This window comes from Hordeum vulgare, chromosome 5H (genome assembly GCF_904849725.1).
Source record: "Hordeum vulgare subsp. vulgare chromosome 5H, MorexV3_pseudomolecules_assembly, whole genome shotgun sequence".
Lineage (NCBI taxonomy): Eukaryota > Viridiplantae > Streptophyta > Magnoliopsida > Poales > Poaceae > Hordeum > Hordeum vulgare.
In genome coordinates, this window is record NC_058522.1 from 56,762,732 (window position 1) to 56,787,669 (window position 24,938).

A 24,938-nucleotide genomic window follows, 5' to 3' on the forward strand; every position below is an offset into this window, starting at 1 on the left:
GTATTCATGAATTATTATTGTTGACATTACCCTTGAGGTAAGTAGTTGGGAGGCGAAAGTATAAGTGCCTATATTTCTCTGTGTCTAGCTGAAACTTTGATCTCATGAGTACCACGTGAGTTGTAGCAATTGTGGAGAACGAAAATATGATTGAGTATGTGGATTAGCTTTACAAGCTCTTATTTGACTCTTTCCGATGTTGTGATAAATTGCAATTGCTTCAATGACTAAAGGCTATAGGTTGTTAATTCTCGGTAAGGTTCTTGATCCATACTTTACTTTGTGAAGGAATTGTCACTTTAGCATGAGAGATTATATGTTTGTATTGTTGTTCTGATCATGATCATGATGCCTGCATGTTCGTATCTTTTTTTGTCGACACCTCTCTCCCTAAACATGTGGTCATGTTTATTGATCTAGGCTTTCGCTTGAGGACAAATGAGGTCTAAGCTTGGGGGAGTTGATACGTCCATTTTGCATCATGCTTTCATTTTGATATTTATCGCTTTTTGGGCTGTTATTTCACTTCACGGTACAATACTTATGCCCTTTCTCTCTTATTTTGCAAGGTTTACATGAAGAGGGAGAATGCCGGCAGCTGGAATTCTGGCCTAAAAAAGGAGCAAGTTTGAGATGCCTATTCGGCGCAACTCCAAAAGCCGTGAAAATCAACGTGGATTTTTTGGGGATTTATAAAAAATACTGGGCTGAAGAAGTGCGAGAGGGGCGCCAACAGGTGGCCACAAGCTAGGCGCGGCCACCCCCTGGCCGCGCCTAGGGGCTTGTGGGCTCCCTACTGGCCCACTTGCTCCCCCCTTTTGCTACAAGAAGGGTTTCATCCTGGAAAAAATCAAGAGGAGGCTTTTTCGAGGATTCGCCACCGCCAAGAGGCGGAACTTGAGCAGAACCAATCTAGCGCTTCGGCAAAACGATCCTGCCTGGGAAACTTCCCTCCCGGAGGGGGAAATCGTCGCCATAGTCATCACCAACACTCCTCTCATCGGAGGGGACTCATCACCATCAGCATCTTCATCAGCGCCATCTCATCTCCAAACCCTAGTTCATCACTTGTAACTAATCTCCGTCTCGCGACTCCGATTGGTACTTGTAAGGTTGCAAGTAGTGTTAATTACTCCTTGTAGTTGATGCTAGTTGGATTTCTTGGTGGAAGAGTTTATGTTCAGATCTTTGATGCTAATCATTACCTGTCTGGTCATGATTATGATTATGCTTTGTGAGTAGTTACTTTTGTTCCTGAGGACATGGGATATGTCATGCTATAAGTAGTAATGTGAATTTGGTATTCGTTCGATATTTTGATGTGTTGTATGTTGTTTTTCCTCTACTGGTGTTATGTGAACGTCGACTATATAACACTTCACCATTATTTGGGCCTAGAGGAAAGCATTAGGAAGTAGTAAGTAGATGATGGGTTGCTAGAGTGACAGAAGCTTAAACCCTAGTTTATGCATTGGTTCATAAGGGGCTGATTTGGATCCACTAGTTTAATGCTATGGTTAGACTTTGTCTTAATTCTTCTTTCGTAGTTGCGGATGCTTGCGTGAGGGGTTAATCATATGTGGCTTGCTTGTCCAAGTAAGGACAGTACCCAAGCGCCGGTCCACCCACATATCAAACTATCAAAGTAACGAACGCGAATCATATGAACATGATGAAAACTAGCATGACAGAAATTCCCGTATGTCCTCGGTTGCGTTTTTCCTCCTATAAGACTTTGTCCAGGCTTGTCCCTTGCTACAAAAGGGATTGGGGCACTTTGCTGCACCGTTGTTACTTTTGTTACTTGCTACTTGCTACGAATCATCTCACCACACAACTACTTGTTACTGATAATTTCAGTGCTTGCAGATATTACCTTGCTGAAAACCACTTGTCAGATCCTTCTGCTCCTCGTTGGGTTCGACACTCTTAATTATCGAAAGGACTACGATTGATCCCCTATACTTGTGGGTCATCACAACATCCCTTGTGAAGCCGGCTTGCAGCAACGGTACAGCGACATGAGGCAACGACAGTGGTGGTCTACGAGGCGGGCGCTGGCACTTGTGTGTGGTGCGTTGTGCTCAAGAAAGAAGGGAGGAAAAAGAAAAAGCGGTCCATCTTGTAGGGGAAGAGATAAGGGAAAGGATGAGCGAGCAAATATGGACGCATGGCGGGTGTCGGCCGCGGCTTACGCGAGTGAAAAATCAACCGGTTGTTTTTAAATGTTTTCCTTAACTAACTCCAACTTTGTAATAGAGACTGCAAAAAATATCGAAGATCGTTTTGAGAAGCGATTTTTTTAATGTAATTTTGAGAAGCGACTTAGTAGCGAGGCAGCTGAAATCTATCATATGGTGGATGATTAGTGCTGGTTAATTAGGAATTGTGTAGTCTATACATATTTTTATGACATCCTTTCTAGAATTCCTTAATTTGCACTCATTGTTAGGTTATCCCTAACTTTTTTATGTGCTCAAATTTGCTCTAAAAAATATTTTAGATCGCAAAAATGCCCTGGCGAAAGTTGTTTGACCGAAACTAAAAAAATCATAATAAATCTATATGAACTTTGAAAAATTCAAATAAGATATCAAAATGTTTATAAAAATATCACTTATATGCTCATATAATTTGAGTTCATCACCTACACGTGCATTTATTTGCATCCACCCTATATAGTCTTTTAATGTTATGAAAGGTTTAAAGAGTGCTTTTGTCATGAACGTAAATGACATGTGCCTATAGGTGATGTTTTCATAAACATTTTGATATCTTATTTTGCATTCTTCTGAGTTTATATGAACTTGTTATGAATTTTCAAAGTTTTGGTCAAACAACTTTGACTAGATGAAAATGCATTCTTGTGATCTAAAATGATTTTAGGGGAAAATTTGATTACATCAAAAAGTTAGGAGTAAATTTAAGTAGTGGGTTCGAGTTAGGGGCACAAATCTGAATGTCAACTAAAAATAGGGACATTTACATATTTCCACCTAATTTCGGCCCAACCTCATCTTTACCCCTAAATAAAAACAGTGCTCAACTATACCCCTCTTCCGTTAAACGCGTTTATAGAAATATCCTTCCGTACATTTTCCTTATAGTCAAAGGCCTTTGACCATTAAGTGCGCGTATAGAAAAATATAACAGTCAAAGGCCTTTGACTTGACGGAAAATGTACGGAACGACATTTTTATAAGTGCACTTAAAGAAAGAGGGGCAAAGTTGAGTATTGTTTTTATTTACAGGTGAAGATGAGGTCGGACTGAAATTAGGGGGGGAAATGGAATTGGCCCCTAAAAATATGATCGTCGCACACATTAAACGTTGTTGGATTTTGAGCACGGATCTTTGCGCAAGGTTAGATCCAAGTGAGTTCTTGGTATCTTCTATGGGGAGCGGGAATCGAATGAACAGTTTTTCCCTCACCACCAATGGTCACTTCCCTCTCATTACACTCATTCTCTCATTTCCCCTTACCCTCCCTCGCTTCCAACCCAAGCTTTGCTTGACGATTTATCAGTGAGATGGTGTGGCGACAACATGTTGTACGCGGATCACGGTCATTTCCCAACATTTTCTCTTCAAACATATGGCGTCGGGAAGGCAGAACGGGGCTCTAGATGGTGTTGATGTATGATGAGATCTGGGACGCCGTCTTGGTGGTAGCGGCGGTGATGGTGTGGCGTTGGCGGCCAAGGTGCAGGATGCGACAAAGGATACAGTGTTTGACGCTATCGTTGTTAATGATTCAGGGGAGGAGGCAGAGCTGGTGAAAATGCACGCTAGCTGCAGAGGTACTATGCTTCGTCACCACGTGAACAGGAGCGGAGGAGCTTCGTGGCTGTCGCGCAAGAAGGACCGTGGGAGGTGTAACGCCCAAGATGCAACCCTATCCTTATTTTGGCGCAAGGGGCCTCGACAGGGATAGAAGCGCATATCGTCGTTTCGCAAGAATGGATATCGTTACAAGTACATGTACTGAAGAGAAGAGTATATGGAATTGGCTTACACTCGCCACAAGCTACATCAGAGTCACATCAGTACAATACATAATCATCATGGAGAAGAGTAGGGTCCGACTACGGACGAAAACAAATGAGAAAAGAACGACTTCCATCCTTGCTATCCCAGGCTGCCCGCCTGGAACCCATCCTAGATCGACAAAGACGAAGAAGAAGAAACTCAAAATGAACAATCATCGCACTCATGTCTTAATATCCTTACCTGTACCTGCAACTGGTGTTGTAGTAATCTGTGATCCACAGGGGACTCAGCAATCTCATTTCCAAAGGTACCAAGACTAGCAAAGCTTAATGTCTGAGGTATGGTTAAGTGGTGAGGCTGCAGCAAGCGACTAAGCATTTATCTGAGGTGGCTAACTTGCGAGTACAAGAATAAAAGAGGGGGGGTGATTTACGCATACCAGACGTGAACTACTGATGATCAAATGAATGATCCTGAACACCTACTTACGTCAGGCATAACCCCAGCGTGTCCTCGATCGGAGAAGCAACTCACCAAAGAGACAGTCATGGTTACGCACTCAGTTGGCATATTTTAATTAAGTTAACTTCAAGTTATCTAGAACCGCATGTTAAACAAAATTTTCACGTTGCCACATAACCACGGGCACGACTTTCCGAAAGATTTAACCCTGCAGGGGTGCTCCAACTTGTCACGCCCAAGATGCGACCCTATCCTCAATTTGGCACGAAGGCCTCGTCAGGGATAGAAGCGCATCTCGTCGTGTCGCAAGAATGGATATCGTTACAAGTACATGTACTGAAAAGAAGATATATATATATATATAGAATTGGCTTACACTCGCCACAAGCTACATCAGAGTCATAACAGTACATTACATATTAATCAAGAGTAAGAACAGGGTCCGACTACGGACGAACACAAATGACAAAAGAAGAACGACGTCCATACTTGCTATCCTAGGCTGCCAGCCTAGAACCCATCCTAGATCGAAGAAGAAGAAGAAGAAGAAGAAGAAGAAGTAGCAACTCCAAATGTACAATCAACGCGCTCGCGTCAAGTAACCTTTACCTGTACCTGCAACTGGTGTTGTAGTAATCTGTGAGCCACATGGGAATCAGAAATCTCATTTCCAAAGGTATCAAGACTACCAAATCTTAATGGGTGAGGCATGGTTAAGTGGTGAGGTTGTAGCAGCGGCTAAGCATATATTTTGTGGCTAAACTTACGAGTACAAGAAATAAGAGGGGGAAGATCTACGCATAACAGATGTGAACTACTGATGATCAAATGAATGATCGTGAACACCTACCTACGTCAGACATAACCCCACCGTGTCCTCGATCGGAGAAGGAACTCACGAAAGAGACAGTCACGGTTACACACACAGTTGGCAAGTTTTAATTAAGTTAACTTCAAGTTATCTAGAACCGGTGTTAAAAAAAGTTTCCACGTTGCCACATAACCGCGGGCACGGCTTTCCAAAAAGATTTAACCCTGCAGGGGTGCTCCAACTAGTCCATCACAAATTACCCCAAGCCGCATAGAAATCCTCAATCACGAAGCTCGCGATCTCGTCGGATTCCTTAGTGGAAAACCTCAACTCTGAGATTACCCAAAGCATCACCGGAATCCCGATGCACAAGATATCTCGTCAAAGGTAAAACTAATCAAGCAAGGCCACCCGGTGTGTCGACGAACCCGATAGGAGCCGCGTATCTCGTTCTCAGGACACACCGTCTATGCAAAGTGGACGGGAACCAAACCTCGAGTTGCCCCGTGGTGGCACCGCCGACTGCTAGGTGGGTGGACCAACACTCATGAGGAGCACTGGCCCGGGGGTTGATTAAATATACTCGGGTTAATTACTCCCTATGCAGTTCATTAGTTATTAGGCAAATGTAGTACCAAAGTTGGGCCTTGCCAGACCAGCTTTAATCTAAAACGAATTATCAAGGGGGTCCCCATAACAACCCCGATCGTGTTAGGAGCGCTCGTTTATGGAACATAACACCGGTAGCCGAAACTAAGGGGGAAAAGGTGGAACAAAACACCAGGCTAGAAAGGCCGAGCCTTCCACCTTTTACCAAGTATATAGGTGCATTAAATTAAATAGTATTAATATGGTGATATAACAACATGGTTAAGCAAGCGGTAACATAGCCAATCACTGGTTTGCTAGGTTGTGAACAGTTGAAGGTTTCATGGCATTGTTGAGAGGTTGATGTTTAACATGTGGTAAGCAACGAGACATAACGATAGAGACGGTAAAACTATCATGGCAATGATAGTAATGGTATCTGGGGAAATGCTCATCTTGCGTGAGATCCCGCTTGGAAGAAGATTAACTCCGTGAAGCAGACGAACCAACGTAGTCGAACGGTTCCTCACTTTCCAACACGCTTGCGGAACTCTATCGAAATGGAGCAAACCGGAAACAAACATCAACACAGATATTCACCACACGATGCACAACATGATGCACAACCTAATATGATGCATGATCAGTTCAATGATGCAAGGGATGGCATGGCAATTCACCTCACGCAAACTCTACACATTAAGTGAAGCTCGATATGCAACGGCTTGCATATCGACGGAACTCCACGATTAATTATTTAATTCACTCCCGATTATTTACACGGCAATATTAAATTGTTGTTATCATGGCAAGGGGTGAAGCGGTGATCCTACATGGCATCCTAGACGGTTTAACTCGCGGAACATAGATCGGAGCTAAGGCACAAGAACATGCAACACAAGATGTTTATGCCATGAATGTGTCATGCATGCGAGTTACAACATCACGGCAAGAAGAGAAAGAAGGTGGTGTCGCCACGGCGAGCGAAAGGGTAACTATGGTGGCAAGACGGAAACGATGCCACAACAACGTTCCTATCCCGATACTCAACGAGATATCGGTGCCACTATCTGGAAGCGTGTGCGGGAACGCTAAATAAAGAATGGGGTGATCCCTCTACCGGGTTCCCATGTGTCGGGGGCACGACGAAAAGAAGACAACATGCAACGGGCATACAAACGGTGCAAACACACGATACAACTCATACAACACATCCATACGGTTCTCGGCCATGTCTCATCGTTATACCTTCGACGCGTGTGAATCGGAGGGGATCGGGTCGTAGCGGACGTCGTGGAAGTAGTTGTCGACGTGGTCGTCGTGGAAGTAGTTGTCGTCGTGGTCGTCGTGGAAGTAGTGGTACTCGATCTCGTCGACGGTAGTCGTTCTCTTATCGTCGGTACACGGTCTTCCGCGACGGTAGTCGAACACGGTTCAGCGAAGAACTTGACGAATCCGATGTCCTTTTGAGTCGTAGTGAAAGTAGTTGTTCCTGCATCGACGCGGTGTAGTAGGAAGGTGTATTGTAGCCGATCTTGGCATATCCGTGCGTAGAGGTACTTGGCGTCAAAATGATCTCTCGGGACTTGGTGGTGACAACCAAAGCGGGGCAACACATGGTGGTCGATGAGGTAGCTGTCCAAGGCAACTGCAAAGGGAAATGGGACCAACAAGTAGCAAGGTGGGCTTCGAGGAAAGCCTGACGAATCGAGCAGCTCGCCAGGGAAGCTAAGGCGAGGCTGAGGAGCGAGGGCTAGCAGCACAACAACGACAACAAGGCGTGGGCGACGATAGCAATATCAGAGGAACGCAAGCAGCGGTGGGCCTGACAAGATCTGGGCCACTGGGAATGGGTGGTTCTCATCGGAGGGGGCTGGATCCGGTGGTTGCTGGCCTTGCAGGTCAATGCGAGAGGAAGGGGGCTCGCATGGGATGACAGAGGGCGAGGGCAAGTCGGGTCGGTGGCATTCGGTGGCCCCTGGTGGCTGGCTAGTGCGAGGCAGCAAGGCGGCAGAGGCGCACGGGGAGGACTACATGGAGGCGGGGTCATGGCACGGGAGCAGAGCAGGAGTGTGCCATGGAGAGACTCGGGCGACACGAAGCAGAGGAGGAGCTTGAGCGATGGGGGAGCATGGGGCGAGGAAGGTCCGACCCCCGGTGATGGCTCCGATGGCCGGCACGGTTGGGAGAGGAGGCGGACGGGGAGCCGGGGAGAGTCACGACAAAAGGAGAAGGGCGCGGCTCGCAGAAAGTTGGGTAGCCATGGGGATCGGGGCGAGGAGCTCCCCTCCTGGTTCGCGAGCGAGGCGACGAGGGAGAGGGGCAAAGGAAACGAGAAGGGGATCAAGGAGGTTGGCAACTGCGTGGGTTTCTGGGCAGGTGCAGCGCGGTCGGGAGGAGAGCGATGGAGGAGAAGTGACCGAGCAGAGTTGCTCGTTCGCTAGGGCTAGCGGGACTCGGTTGGGCCTTGGCCCAACTTGGCTTCGTCTGGGCTTCTCTCTCCCGCTAAAAGAAAATGACTTGCACAAAAATAAAATAGCCGGTTTAAAAAAAAAGGAAACCACAACCAAAAGAAAAAGAATTTAACTAAAACAACAATACTTTTGAGCTCCTTAAAACATGCTCCAACTATAAACACACATTGGGTTTTTTGAAGAATAAAAATAAAACCCTTTTTATATAAAATCAGGTGCTGGTTTTTTTTAAATAACACAAAAGGAGAAAAAATAGTTAAAACCAGAGGGTTGCCCCAAAAATAATAGGAATATTTTTAAAAGAGGAGGAACACATTATTTAGGCAAAAAACAGAAACTGGAATTGCCTCAAAAGACTGAGGAGAGGGGAGGGGAGTTTCCTATTGCACTAAAGTCTCTGAGAGCACTTGAAGCACTCACAACTCAAAACACAGACACGCAACAGATGATGCAAGATGCCATGATGCAAACTAAATGATGATGCAACAAATAAAACTAACCACACGACGGAAACGGAAATAAAGGGGGAATCTTCTAGGGCGTCGGTCTCGGGCTATCACACAACTAGTCCATAACAAACTACCACACGCTGAGACTTAATGACCTCGATCAGGGAAACCCGTGATCTCCTCGGATCCCTATTGGAAAACCTCAACCTCGAGTTAGCTCAAATCATCCTCGGAATCCCTCACACAAGACGCTCGATAAAGGTAAAACAAGTCCATCAAGGCCATCCGGCGTGTCGATGAACCCGATAGGAGCCGCATGTCTCGTTCTCAGGACACGACCGGATGGAACTAGCTACGAGAACCAAACTTCAAGTTTCCTCGCGGTGGCCTGCAGGCAGACCATTTGGGACCAACACCATCAGCACTGGCCCCCCTGTATTATGGTGAATTACTCCTCGGGTAGCGCTAACTCCCTATGTTTTTCAGTATTAACAGAATTAATATGTTGGGCAAATATAGAACCAATGTTGGGCCTTGCCAGATGGGCTTTATCCCAAAACGAGAATCTAGGGGGTCCTCATAACAACCCCAAGCATGTTAGGAGCGCTCATTTATGGAACATAACACGGGTAGCCGAAACTAAGGGGGAAAATGTGGAACAAAATACCAGGTTAGAAAGGCCGAACCTTCCACCTTTTACCTAGTATATAGGTCCATTAAATTAATTAGCAATAAACATAGTGATATAACAAGGAACCCATGTTATAACATGGATGCGACTGCACCTGCAACTAGCAACGGTAACACATGGTTAAGCAAGCGGTAACATAGCCAATTAGTGGTTTGCTAGGTTGTGATCAGGTAGAAGGTTTTCATGGAAATGTTGAGAGGCTGCTATTTAACAGGTGGTAGGCAACGAGACATAGCGACAGAAACGGAAAACTAGCATTGCAATGATAGTAATGATATCTGGGGAAATGATCATCTTGCCTTAGATCCCGCTTGGAAGAAGAACGACTCCCTGAAGGAGACGAACCGACGTAGTCGATCGGAGCCTCACTTTCCGACACGCTTGCGGAACTCTATCGAGACGAAGGAAACCGGAAAAAAGAATCAACAAACGATATTCACCACACGATGCACAACACATATGATGCAAGAACAATTTCATTTATGCACGGTATGACATGGAAATTCACACAATCAACCACTACACATTAAGTGAAGTTCAATATGCAACGAGTTGCATATCGACGAAACTCCATCTTTAATTATTTAATTCTATATACAATCTCTCTCCGTGACATGGCGACTCCCACCTCCCACCTTGGTGACCCCATGGAGATCTTGTGCTCTAGCCGGCGTATCCACCCTTCTCGCCGCTCTTCTTCTCAGGTGAACCCTCCCGACGCCCCTCACGTGGTCGTGCATGGCTTGCATGGGTGGTTCTACGTTGGATCTGGATTTTTCTCATGGTTTGGCCTTCGCCGATGAGGTTTATCGTCATTCTGGTGTTATGGTGCACCCTATGAAGCACCGCCGCTCCTTCATCATGGTGGTTTCTTTTGGTTGTCATGTGTTCTGTCTCTCTGAGGACACGGTCGCCGCAGCTCTGGAATCTGTGATTGGGGGCTCTGCCATTGAGTTTCGCGTCTCCCAAGTTACAGATTCGGTTTTCTCCTTCAAAGTGTCCTGCATGCAAGTTGGTTTTCATATTCTGGACTTACGTTCATTCAAATGCTCAAATTTTAAGTGCTTCTTCCATCTATGGGCCCATGGTGGTCCGAATTGGTGTCGGGAATTCTCTCTATGGAAGAAACAATGTGATGCTGAATGGATTATTGTGAGTCCATCTAAGAGGAGAGCCTCACTAGGTCTGATGGCAATGTATTCCAGACCTCTAAAATCTTCTCTTAAAACTGGATCGTCAGTTCGTAAGAAGCTCACATTCGCATCCCTCCAGCAATATGAGGTTTGCAAGGGTTATAGATATCCTGTTTCCCATGATGAGCTCCTCACGCTTGAGCAGGCTGGTTATATAGTGCCTTCTCCTGAACGTGTCATCATTTCTGTGCCACCGCCGGCGGAACTCCGGTGGACGACGGCCACGCCGCATATTACGTTCGACACTGTTTCTCGCCAAAAGTCACCCTCCGGATCTCCCGGACCTGATTTCCAAATTGCCAAGTGTAACGGAAATTCTCCCGTGCAACACGGAGCTGCAGCTGATCCCGCCGAGATTCATGGTGTTTCGAATTATGAGAATCAATTTTCGGTGGAGAGTTTGGATTTTGGGCCGATTTCTACACTCATTAATAAGCCTTCTGAGGTTACCTCCTTACCTCGGCCCGAACCCAATACTAGGATGGATATTCCCTCCTCACAAGAAGCCCATCTGGCCTTTGATGAACTTATTAATGGCATGGTTGAAAAAATCTTTTCTTGCTCTATTTGCAACGCTCGGGGACATCTAGCTGCCAACTGCACGGCTTCGCCTGGATACGCTGACAGAACTGTGGGTCACGCACGATCTAGAGGAACCTCTTTTATGCGTAATAATTGTCTTACTTGGAACTGTAAGAGACCCACCACCTCCCCTGATGCTGATATCTCGGGAACTGCCGATACTCTAGGAGAAACCGCAACGCCTGCAACACAGTTCCTCCCTGTCTCATCGCCGTCGCATCCTCGAACTCCCTCCGAGACACTTCCTACCACGCCGCCGCCACCGCCCAGAATGGCGAACTTTGGGCTTGACCCATAGTGCTTCCTCCCGCCGGGCCACAACATCATCGACGGAGGTCTTGAACGGTTGCCTCGGACCTACACCATGCCTGCTGTCCCCATCACCAGGCGTTATGAGCGCTTCGTCATTGCTGATGTCCACCCTGCACCCCCGGCAGACAACTTGGTCCAGGTACGGAAAGAAGTGGCCGCTCTTCTTCTTCACAGAGGCCTTCATGTTCGATCAGCCCAGCCATGGATCGAGGGCGTGGGGCTGTTTGAACTTTGGGATGCGGCGGAGAGCTTCGCTGCGGTTCAGATGGTTCCGCAGGAAGTTGCTCACAACTCTGTGGTTCGCTTCTTGCGGCATGATCAAGGCGTTGGCTTCCGAGGACAAGAGGGTTTTCGGCAGGGGTGTCTGATGCTCCTGCGGGTCCCTCTGGATTTCCGCAATACTGAAGACTTGCGGGCTGCTATCAACACCTTCGGAGAGTTCCATCATTGGGTCAGCGATGATCCTTACTTGGTTTGCTCCATTGTGTTTGCATCTTTCCCGGATGGCGACTAGTCCCTCGCAGCATCAGCTTCTCTGAATATGCTGCTTGGGGGGGGCGAAGGTGTCCTGGTCTACACCTGTCTACATCTTGGGGGCGGCGCTTGCTGAACAACTCCCCAACGACGAGGATCCTATGCCCCTCAATGGCAACCCTCACCTGCTTCCTGGCCAACTTGTCAATGACAACCTGTTTTTTGCTCTGCCCCCGTACCCTGCTTTGGGCTGGAATGCAATGCCGCCACCACCTGAAGAACCAGTGGTACCTGCTGCTGCTGATGACGGTGGTTGGGGGCAGCCGCCGGCAGCTGCTAATGGAGGAGGATGGGAGCCTGAGGCAGCCCCAGAAGCACCACCTGCTGATCCTGCTCAAGACCAGGACTCCATGGTGATTGATCAACCGAGTCCTTCTTCTTCCGACTCGGTTCATGAGCTTGTCGACTTAGACCCGCAGCCGCAGGGTGACATTGAGGCGGATGCTGCTGATCTTGCTCCCCCTGCTCCCAACCTGGATGTGATAATGGCTGCTGACCCTGCAGCCCCTGACGCTGATATGGCACCGGTTGTCCAGGCCCCTGCTGCTGAGCCGGAGGAAGAAGTGCAAGGGGAGGATGAGGCACAGGACGACAATCCTCTGGCGATTGTCCCGTACAAACCCCCGCAGGTTCAGTCTGACAATCTTTTTGTTGGGGCTGCCAGGGTTTTTTATGGGCCTCCTCTGCCGCCGATTCTATCCTGGTCCCAAACTTTTGATGCTTTCATGGGAGCTTCCACCTCCATGCATGTCCCACGCCAGCTGCAGATGCCAATGGTGACACCCATTGTGATCCCCAAGCGATCCTGGGCGGTGGCTTTTGATACTGCTGCCCAGAGCTGCCACCAACAGAGCCAGCAAGCAACACACTCTCTTTGGATGAGGTAATCCCAGTCAGCCCCTCTTCGTCCGCAGAGGACTCCTTCTCCTTTCAATCTCCTGCTTCAACGAAGAAAGGGACCCGTAAGAAGGCCACTCCTATCGTCGACTCCTCTGTTCGTCGATGCACCCGCGGCTCCATCAAGCGGGATGGCTTCAAACCGGTTTTGCAGGAGCTACCGACACATGTCCCCAAGAAGAGGAAGCCCAAGGCTAAGCCAATGCCTTCTCCAGCGCAAGAGTCTGCTGATGTGCAAATTCCTCCTGCCACCCCTATTCCTGTGAATCAGGCGGTCGGGCAGACGCTTGGCATCGCCCCTGAGAAGCTGACTGTGGATCATCTTATGGAAGATCCAGCTGATCTCATGCCACCATCTGCAGATGTTTAGTCTTCTTATGTTAATTTGTTGTTGTACTGGCTCCATGTACTGTCAGACTACTGTTTGCTCTGTCTTTTGGTTAACTAAACCTCGGTTGCAAGGGCTATTACATACCCCTGCTTTTGCGCTATATATATTGTCCAATGGATAGTCATTCTACGAGAAGTTGGCGTGTGCTGTGTTGGAATGTGCGTGGCCTAAATTCAGATCATAGACAATGTGCAGTTCATAACAAGATTGATGAGAGCCTAGCTGCCGTGGTGTGCTTGCAAGAAACCAAAATGCAGTCTATTGATTTTTGTACAGTCAAGTGTTTCTGTCCTAAACGTTTTGACCAGTTTGCCTACTCTCCCTCCAGGGGAGCATCGGGGGGGGGGGGGGGGGGGCTTATCACACTCTGGAACTCATCCATTAATCATCTCATTCACCTCAAATCATACTAGAGAATCCTGGACTTTGGTGAATGTCTATGGTCCTTGTCAGGGTGAAGCTAGAGATCTCTTTGTTAGCTGGCTATATAATCTTCATATACCTACTGAGGCTAATTGGTTGCTTCTTGGAGACTTTAATTTCATTAGATCACGTGACAACAGAAACCTCCCTGGGGCTGATGTAAATGACATGTTCATCTTCAATGAAATTATTGGTCATCTGGGCTTACTGGAACTACCTATTAAGGGAAGATCTTTCACTTGGTCCAATATGCAAGATTCCCCTCTTCTTGAGCAACTTGACTGGTTCTTCACATCAGCGAGCTGGATCTCTTCATATCCTCTTACGCAAGTGCTCCCCCTTGCAAAGACAGCTTCTCATCATGTTCCATGTGTGGTCACTGTCAACACTTCCATCCCCAAGTGTAACCTCTTCCGTTTTGAAAACTACTGGGTTGAAATGGAGGGCTTCATGGAGTGTGTTCAACAGTCCTCGGTCATTCCTTCCAAGAAAGCCCATATTACTGCTGTCATTATGGATAAGATGAAACATCTCAGACAGGCTCTGAAAAGATGACAGACAAACTTATCCAAGCTGAAAATTTTCATCTCCAGATGCAATCAAGTTGTGTTATGTTTGGATGAGCTTGAGGAATTAAGGCCCCTTTTCAGACCTGAAGCTAACTTCAAGAGTATTATTAAGTTGCCCTTGGAACACCTATTGCATCTTCAGTGCTGATACTGGAAAAAGAGAGCCACTATCAGATTTGTTAAAGTTGGTGAGGAAAACACCAAATTCTTTCATGCTATGGCAACTGAGAGATATAGGAGGAACTCCATTACCTCTCTCAAGCTAAATGATGGATCCATCATATCTGACCATGATCAAATTGCTGCATGCTTTTGGGCATCTTTTAAGGATAGAATGGGAACTTCCCTTGGAATTAACATGGCCTTTGATTTACAATCTCTGCTTCAGAAGGTGGAGGGTCTTCATGTTCTCACATAACCTTTTTCTAAGTCTGAAATGGACAAGACTGTTCAGGAAATGCCCATTGACAAAGCTCCTGGACCTAATGGTTTCAATGGCCTTTTCTTCAAGAAATGCTGGTACATTATTTCTCCTGAGTTTTATCAACTTGCTGTTGCCTTTCATGCTGGTACTTCTCAACTTGAGAACATGAACTCATCTTATATTACTTTGATTCCCAAGAAGAGATCACCTGAGCAAGTGGGTGACTATACACCATTATCCCTCACTGGGATGGGCCTCAAGTTTCTGTCCAAAATGATAGCCAACAGGATGCAGTTGCAGATCATGAAGTGTATTCACAAGAATCAGTATGGCTTTATCAAGTCTAGAACCATCCAAGATTGTGTTGGGTGGACTCTGAAGTACCTGCACCAATGCCATCAATCCAAGCAACCAATAGTTATTCTCAAGCTGGATTTTGAAAAGGCATTTGATTCTGTGGAGCATGAGTTCATCTTTCAGATTCTCAAACACAAAGGATTCAATGATAAATGGATACTTTGGGTACAGCCGCTCCTAACTTCTGGCTCTTCTTTTGTCCTGGTCAATGGTGTGCCTGGAAAGAAATTTATGTGCAAGAAAGGGGTCAGGCAGGGAGATCCCATGTCCCCACTGCTTTTTGCTATTGTTGCTGATTTTTTACAAACCTTGGTTAACCAACTGCTGATGGAGGGACTGATTCAGCTGCCCATCCCTTGTCATGATAAGGATTTCCCTATAGTCCAATATGCTGATTATACCCTTATCATCCTCCCTGCTGATGAAACTCAGCTGTTACAGTTCAAGAATATGCTCTTGCTTTTCTCCCAATCCACTGGACTACAAGTGAACTATCACAAATCTGCCCTTCTGCCTGTCAACACTTCTCCACACCAACTCCAAGTCCTGGCAGACTCCATTGGCTCCAAAGTGGGATCTTTGCCCTTCACATACCTTGGCCTTCCAGTTGGGACAACTAAACCAAGAATTATTGATCTCATGCCACTGGTTGACAACATGGAAAGAAGGCTCAGTGCTAGTTCATCTTTCCTAGCCTATGGGGAAGGTTACAATATTTAAACTCAGCATTGTCATGTGTTCCTATTTTTTTTCCTATGCAGTTTGGATATCCTACCAGGCATACTGAAGTAGCTTGAAAGAATTCAGAGGCAATATCTCTGGAGGAAAAATGGGCAAGATCATGCACCCTCTCTTGCTGCGTGGAAACTGGTGTGTAGACCCAAAAATAAAGGGGGATTAGGAATTATGAATCTGGCAATCCAGAATGAAGCCCTGCTGCTCAAGAATGTTGATAAATTTGTGAATCATGCTGATATCCCATGGGTTCACTTAGTCTGGAACACTTACTATCATAACACAGTACCTCAGGGAACTGCTCTTTGTGGTTCTCTTTGGTGGAAGGATATCTGCAAAAGACTTGACAAGTTCAAATCAGTTACATATGTTCAGCCTAACAAGGGTGACACTTTCCTGTTTTGGTCTGACTCCTGGTTGGTTGGGAACTCGACTAGGCCTCTGGCTGCTAGATTTCAAAGGCTATTCTCCTTTGTTGCTGATCCTTTCTACACAGCTGAAGAAGTTTTTAAAACTATTCATGATGAAAGTATGCTCTCCATGTTCCACTTGCCCCTCTCTGATCAAGCTTACCAGGAGCTACTTTCAGTCAAATCCCTGCTTCAAGCCCTGGATATTGATCCCCAGGCCTCTGACAGATGGGTATGGGGAAAGGATGCTAAGGCCTACACAGCCAAGAGATACTATATTCATATTCACAGCACTATTACACCCAACCCCTTGCTAAACTGGATCTGGAGGAGCTGTTGTACAATGAAGATCAAGATGTTTGCCTAGATGCTCATCATGGATAGGCTTAACACCCAAGGCATGCTTGAACGGCATCACCGGAATGTTTCAGACTCCAATCTCTGTGTTCTATGCCATGCCAGCGTTAAAGAAGACAGAGATCACTTATTTTTCAACTGTCTTTTCAGCACCAGGGTCTGGACCTACCTGCAGATCACATGGCAGGGTCCATCCATGTGGAGCGCTGCTGTAAATGCTAAGAGAGCTAACCCTTTTTTGCTGAGGTGGTCTTCACTGCATGTTGGAACATCTGGACTGTCAGAAATGCCAAGGTGTTTAACCAGGAGCAGCCAAGGTTCAGAAAATGGAGATCTGGTTTCATCCATGACATTTCCCTGTTAGCTCATATGATTAAGGCTAGTTTCAGGGCTGATCTCCTTAAATGGGTTTCCTTTTTGCCTCCTTGAGGTTAGTACCCATAGCTACCCATCCCCTTTGTACATTCTAACTTCTTCTTGTACAGTCTACTCTTATATATGGGAATAAAGGAAAAAAGGCTGTGGGGGGTTTTCCCTAGAGTAGCTGATCAAAAAAATTATTTAATTCTATCCTGATTAGGTACATGGCAATATTAAATATGGTTTAAAAGGGTGCGTTCTAGTGATGCAAATCACGAAGATCTTAAAGTGCTTGGTGTGTCTCCTCTTGAATCTTTGTTTTCGCGTGTCAAACCTATTGATGGAGGGGCTGGATATGAATCCACTTTGGTTGAAAAACGCCCCAATGATTCGGAGTCCACCTATCTTGATGATAAAGGTGCGGAGAGTGGAGTAGAAGAAAACAAAATTTTAGGTAGTAATGAAACTCCCACGTTGGATTTCAAGGAATTCAATTATGATAATTGCTCCTTGTTTGAATGCATTTCTTTGATGCAATCCATTGCAAACTCTCCACATGCTTATAGCCAAAGCAAAGCCTTTACCACACATATCGTAGATGGTATGATGAAATCTCTTGAAGAGAAGCTCGAATTAGAAGTCTCTATACCTAGAAAACTTCATGATGAGTGGGAACTTACTATCAAAATCAAGATCAAAAACTATGAGTGCAATGCTTTGTGTGATTTGGGTGCTAGTGTTTCGGCAATTCCAAAGTCTTTACGTGATATTCTTGGTTTTCATGAGATTGAAGAGTGTTCTCTTAATTTGCATCTTGCGGATTCTACTGTCAAGAAACCCATGGGAAGGATCGATGATGTTCTTATTGTTGCAAACAGGAACTATGTACCCGTGGATTTCATTGTACTTGACATAGATTGCAATCCTTCATGTCCCATTATTCTTGGTAGATCTTTCCTAAGGACTATTGGTGCTATCATCGATATGAAGGAAGGGAATATTAGATTTCAATTTCCTTTAAAGAAGGGCATGGAGAACTTTCCTAGAAACAAATTAAGATTTCCTTACGAATCTATTCTGAGGGCTACTTATGGTTTGAGCACCAAATATGACTATACGTGATTCCATCACCTTTCGCCTAGCTAAGGGCCTTAAACAAAAGCGCTTGTTGGGAGGCAACCCAACGAATCTATCCTTTTTCCTTCTGTTTTCTGTTTTCCACACTATCATAATTCTGTTATGATTGTGTTTTTTGTGTTTCTTTTTGCGTTTCTGCCAAGCAAAACCGTTATGATTAGTCTTGGGGATGATCATTTGGTCATGATGGAAAAGACAAAAACTTTCTGCTCACGCAAGGAATTTTTGTTTTTTTTCTGTAAGAGATGTTGAGTTGATATTTTTTGCTGCTGATTTCTACGCAAATTATTCAGACTGTCGAAATTTTTCAGAATTTTTGAAGTACCAGAAGTATACGAAATATACAGATTGCTACAGACTGGTCTGCTGTTAACAGATTATGTTTTTGTTGTGTTGGTTGCTTATTTTGATGAAACTATGGATAGTATCGGGGGGTATTAGCCATGGAATATTGAAAATACAGTAACCCAACATCAGAATAAGTAGAATTTAAGTTTGCTACACTACCTAAGGAAGTGGTGGTTTGCTTTCTCATACTAATGTTATCACGAGTTTCTGTTTAAGTTTCGTGTTGTGAAGTTTTCATGTTTTGGGTGAAGTTCTTATGGACAAAGAGATAAAGAGTGGCAAGAGCTTAAGCTTGGGGATTCCCAAGGCACCCCAAGAGATTTAAGGATGTCGTAAAATCCTAAGCTTGGGGATGCCCCGGGAAGGCATCCCCTCTCTCGTCTTCAATCATGCGGTAACGTTACTTGGGGCTATATTTTTATTCACTACATGTTATGTGTTTTTTGCTTGGAGCGTCTTGTATCGTAGGAGTCTTTTATTTTTGTTGTGTCACAATCATCCTTGCTGCACACCTAGAGAGAGAGACATGCACTCACCGTGATTTTGTCGAGCTTCATTTATATCCTTTGGTAGAAAATTCAGCTCACATGTGCTTCACTTATATCTTTTGAGCTAGATACTTTTGCTCTATATGCTTCACTTATATCTTTTAGAGCACAGCGGTGCGTGTCTTGGTAGTTGATCTATGCTTTTAAAGTAGTCTAAAAAGGGGTAGTTATCCAAAGGGGTACGAAAACTTCCACCTTCATGTGCATTGAATAGTTAGAGAAGTTTGATTCATCTCAATTAGTTTTGAGTTGTGGTTGTGGTAATATTGAAGTTATGCTAGTAAGGTGTTGTGGATCTAGAAATACTTGTGTTGAAGTTAGTGTTTCCCGTAGCATGCACGTATGGTGAACCGCTATGTGATGAAGTCTGAGCATCATTAGTCTATTGATTGTCATCCTTTGCGTGGCGGTCGGGATCGCGCGATGGTTTATACCTACCAACCCTTCCCCTAGGGGTATGCGTTGAATGCTTTGTTTCGATTACTAATAAAACTTTTGCAACAAGTATATGAGTTCTTCATGACTAATGTTGAGTCCATGGTTTAGATGTACTTTCACCTTCCACCATCACTATCTTCTTAGTGTTGTGCAACTTTCGCCGGTGCACAAAACCCACCATAAGCCTCCCTCAAAACAGCCACCATAACTACCTACTATGGCTTTTTCAAAGTCATTCCGAGATATATTGTCATGCAACTTCCACCATGACATGTGCCACCACATCTATGTTGCCATTGCATGATCGTAAGATAGCTAGCAATGATGTTTCCATTAATGTCTATGCCATGCTAGATAATTGTCACGGTACACTACCGAAGGCATTCCATATAGAGTCATCGTTTCTCTAATTTTTGAGTTGAAAGTGTGATGATCATCATTGATGGAGCATTGTCCCATGTGAGGAAAAAAAGGCCAAAGATGCCCACCAAAATAAAAAAACAAAAATAAAAAAAAGAGGCCAAAGAGCCCACCAAAAAAATGAGAGAAAAAGAGAGAAGGGACAATGCTACCACCTTTCCACACTTGTGCATATTAAGCACCATGATCTTCATGATTGAGAGTCTCTCGTTTTGTCACCACCATATAGCAAGTGGGAAATTTTTATTATATAACTTGGCTTGTATATTCCAATGATAGACTTCCTCAAAATTGCCTTAGGTCTTCGTGAGCAAGCAAGTTGGATGCACACCCACTAGTTTTCTTTAAGAGCTTTCACATACTCTTAGCTCTAGTGCATAATTTGTATGGCAATCCCTACTCACTCACGTTGATATCTATTGATGAGCATCTCCATAGCTCATTGATATGCCTAGTTAATGTGATTATCTTCTCCTTGTTTTTCTTGCAACCTCCACCACACTCCACACCACTTATAGTGCTAAAACCATGGCTCACGCTCATGTATTGCATGAGAGTTGAAAAGGTTTGAGAAAGTAAAGGTGTGAAACAATTACTTGGCCAATACCGGGGTTGTGCATGATTTAAATTCGTTGTGCAATGATGATAGAGCATAGCCAGACTATATGATTTTGTAGGGATAACTTTCTTTTGGCCTTGTTATTTTCAAAGTTCATGATTACCTTGCTAGTTTGCTTGAATTATTATTGTTTCCACGTCAATAGCAAACTATTGTTTTGAATCTAATGGATCGGAACATTCACGTCACATAAGAGGAGTTACAAAGGACATCTATGCTAGGTAGCATGAAAGCATCAAAAATTCATTCTTTATCACTTCCCCACTCGAGGACGAGCAGGAGTTAAGCTTGGGGATGATTGATACGTCTCAAACGTATCTATAATATTTGATGGTTTCATGTTGTTATCTTGTCATCTTTGGATGTTTTATGTACCTTTTATATCTTTTTTGGGACTAACTTGTTAATTCAGTGCCAAGTTCCAGTTCCTGTTTTTTCTGTGTTTTTGGCTCTTTCCAGATCTGATATTGGAACGGAGTCCAAATGGAATAAAATCCCCGAATTAAAATTTTCCCGAATGGAAGAAGATCAAGGGGCTTGTGGGCCAAGCCAGGAGGGCTACAGGGAGCCCACAAGCCCCCCATCTGCCACCAGGGGCGGCGGATGGCAGGCTTGTGGCCTCCCTGGCGCCCCCCTGACCTAGATCCTTCGCCTATATATTCCCTAAAATACAGAAAAAAAATCAAGGGATCCACGAAAATACTTTTCCGCTGCCGCAAGCTTCCGTTTCTGCGAGATCTCATTTGGAGACCCTTCCCGGTGCCCTGCCGGAGGGGAGTTTGGAGTTGGAGGGCTTCTACATCAATATCATCGCCCCTCCAATGACTCATGAGTAGTTCACTTCTGACCTACGGGTCCGTAGTTAGTAGCTAGATGGCTTCTTCTCTCTCTTGGATCTTCAATACAAAGTTCTCCATGATCTTCATGGAGATCTATCCGATGTAATCCTCTTTGGCGGCGTGTTTGTCGAGATCCGACGAATTGTGGATTTGTGATCAGATTATCTATGATATATATTTGAGTCTTTGCTGATTTCTTATATGCATGATTTCATATCCTTGTAAGTCTCTCCGAGTCTTGGGTCTTGTCTGGCCAACTAGATCTATGATTCTTGCAATGGGAGAAGTGCTTGGTTTTGGGTTCTTACCGTGTGGTGACCTTTTCGAGTGACGGTAGGGGCAGCAAGGCACACATCGTGTAGTTGCCATCAAGGGTAACAAGGTGGGCTTTGTCGTAGATATGAGATTGTCCATCTACATCATGTCATCTTGCTTAAGACGTTACTCTGTTCTTTTGGACTTAATACACTAGATGCATGCTGGATAGCGGTCGACGTGTGGAGTAATAGTAGTAGATGCAGAAAGTATCGGTCTACCTGTTTTGGACGTGATGCCTATAGATATAATCATTTCCATAGATGACGTCATGACTTTGCGCGGTTCTATCAATTGCTCGACAGTAATTTGTTCACCCACCGTCTACTTTCTATCATGAGAGAAGCCACTAGTAAACACTACGCCCCCCGGGTCTATTCACACCTTTCGTTTTCACTTTCGCTTTTACTTTGCTTTGTTACTTTGTTGCTTTCCGTTCTCACTTGGCGAACAATCTATAAGGGATTGACAACCCCTTCATACCGTTGGGAGAAAGCTTTTTGTGTTTGTGCAGGCACTTGAGATACTCCTTCACTGGATCGATACCTTGGTTCTCAAACTGAGGGAAATGCTTACCATCGCTGCGCTCCATCACCCTTTCCACTTCGAGGGAACACCAACGCAAGGGTCCAAGGCCACGGGGGAAATCCTTTGCATATTTTTCTAGGAAGTCCCTTAAGGCGTAGTCGTAGCAGAAGGATTCCTGGTGCCGTCAACACGCCTATTTCTGGCGCCATTGGAAGGTCTTTTGTTGCAGTAGCAGGCAGCGGTAGGAACATCATTATTTGGTAGGATGGAAACGGGTGTTTCTGGTGCAGGAGTAGATGCGGATGGTGGGTTGGGTGGTGGTGGGATGTTTGGTTGCGGGTTGGGTGGTGTGTGGGTATTTGGTGGCGGGTTGGGTGGTGGCGTGTTGTCTGGTGGCGGGTGATGACCCACAAGTATAGTGGATCAATCGTAGTCCTTTCGATAAGTAAGAGTGTCGAACCCAACGAGGAGCAGAAAGATCTGACAAGTGGTTTTCACCAAGGTAAAACCTGCAGGCACTGAAATTGTCGGTAACAAGTGATTGTGTGGTGAGATGATCCGTATCAAGCAACAAGTAACAAAAGTAGCAACGGCGCAGCAAAGTGGCCCAATCCCTTTTGTTGCAAGGGACAAGCCTGGACAAAGTCTTATAGGAGGAAAAACGCTCCCGAGGACACACAGTAATTTCTGTAATGCTAGTTTCATCATGTTCATATGATTCGCGTTCGTTACTTTGATAGTTTGATATGTGGGTGGACCGGCGCTTGGGTACTGCCCTTAATTGGACAAGCATCCCACTTATGATTAACCCCTCTCGCAAGCATCCACAGCTACAAAGAAGAATTAAGACAAAGTCTAACCATAGCATTAAACTAGTGGATCCAAATCAACCCCTTACGAAGTAACACATAAACTAGGGTTTATGCTTTTGTCACTCTAGCAACCCATCATCTACTTACTACTTCCCAATGCCTTCCTCTACGCCCAAATAATGGTGAAGTGTTATGTAGTCGACGTTCACATAACACCACTAGAGGAAAAACAACATACAACATATCAAAATACCGAACGAATACCAAATTCACATGACTACTATTAGCATGAATTATCCCAAGTCCTCAGGAACAAAAGTAACTACTCACAAAGCATAATTATAATCATGATCAGAGAGGTAATGAGTAGCATCAAGGATCTGAACATAAACTCTTCCACCAAATAATCCAACTAGCATCAACTACAAAGAGTAATCAACACTACTAGCAACCTTACAAGTACCAATCGGAGTCGCGAGACGGAGGTTGGTTACAAGAAATGAACCAGGGTTTGGATATGAGATGGTGTTTATGAATATGTTGATGGTGACGAGTCCCCTACGATGAGAGGAGTGTTGGTGATGACGATGGCGACGATTTCCCCCTCCGGGAGGGAAGTTTCCCCGACAGGATTGTCCTGCCGGAGCTCTAGATTGGTTCTGCTCAAGTTCCGCCTCGTGACGGCGGCGAAACAACAAAAAAGCTCCTCTGTGATTTTTTTCCTAGATGAAACCCTCCATATAGCAAAAGAGGGGGGCCAGTGGGCTGCCCACAAGCCCCCATGGAGCGGCCTGGGCGGGTGGTCGCGTCGTGCAGGCTTGTGGGCACCCCCTGGTGCCCCTGTGGCACTTCTTTGGCCCAGTATTTTTGATAAATTGGGAAAAAATCCCCGTTGATTTTCACGGCGTTTGGAGTTGCGCAGAGTAGGTATCTCAACTTTGATCCACTTTCAGGCCAGAATTCCAGTTGTCGGTATTCTCCCTCTTCATGTAAACCTTGCAAAATAAGAGAGAAAAGGCATAAGAATAGTACCGTGAAGTGAAATAACAGCCAAAGAAGCGATAAATATCAACGTGAAAACATGATGCAAAATGGACGTATCAACTCCCCCAAGCTTAGACCTCGCTTGTCCTCAAGCGAAAGCCAAGCTCACTAAATATGTCCACAAGTTTAGGGAGCAAGGTGTCGACAAAACAAGATACGAACATGCATGCATCATGATCAAGATGAGAACAGCAATACCAACATATAATCTCTCATGCTAAAGTGATAATTCCTTCACAAAGTAAAGCATGGATCAAGAACGTTACCGAGAAGTAACAACCGATAACCTTTAGTCATTGAAGCAATTGCAATTTATCACAACATCAGAAAGAGTCAAATAAGAGCTTGTAAAGCAAATCCACATACTCAATCATTCTTTCGTTCTCTACAATTGCTACAAGTCACGTGGTACTCATGAGATCAAAGTTTCAGCTGGACACAGAAAAATATAGGGGCTTAAAGTTTTGCCTCCCAACTACTTACCTCAAAGTTGACATATGAATATAGATCTTTCCCAAACATGTGACGGTAGCCAAGACAAAGGTAAAACAAGGAATTGATGAAGATCACCATGACTCTTTCAAGGGCAAAAAGTAAAGGGACAAGATAGGCCCTTCGCAGAGGGAAGCAGAGGTTGTCATGCGATTTTGAGGTTTGGATGCGTGTCCTCTTAGTGCGGAGGAACGTCACTTTATATTGCCTCCTTTGATAAAGAACTTTATTATGCAGTGTGTCGCTTTTATGTCTTCCTCATCACAGGTTCGTATAAAGCTTATTTTCCACACACTAATAGATCATACATATTAGGAAGACAACTTACTTGAGGGATCTTATTCAATCCATAGGTAGGTATGGTGGACACTCAAGGCGAAACTGGTTTG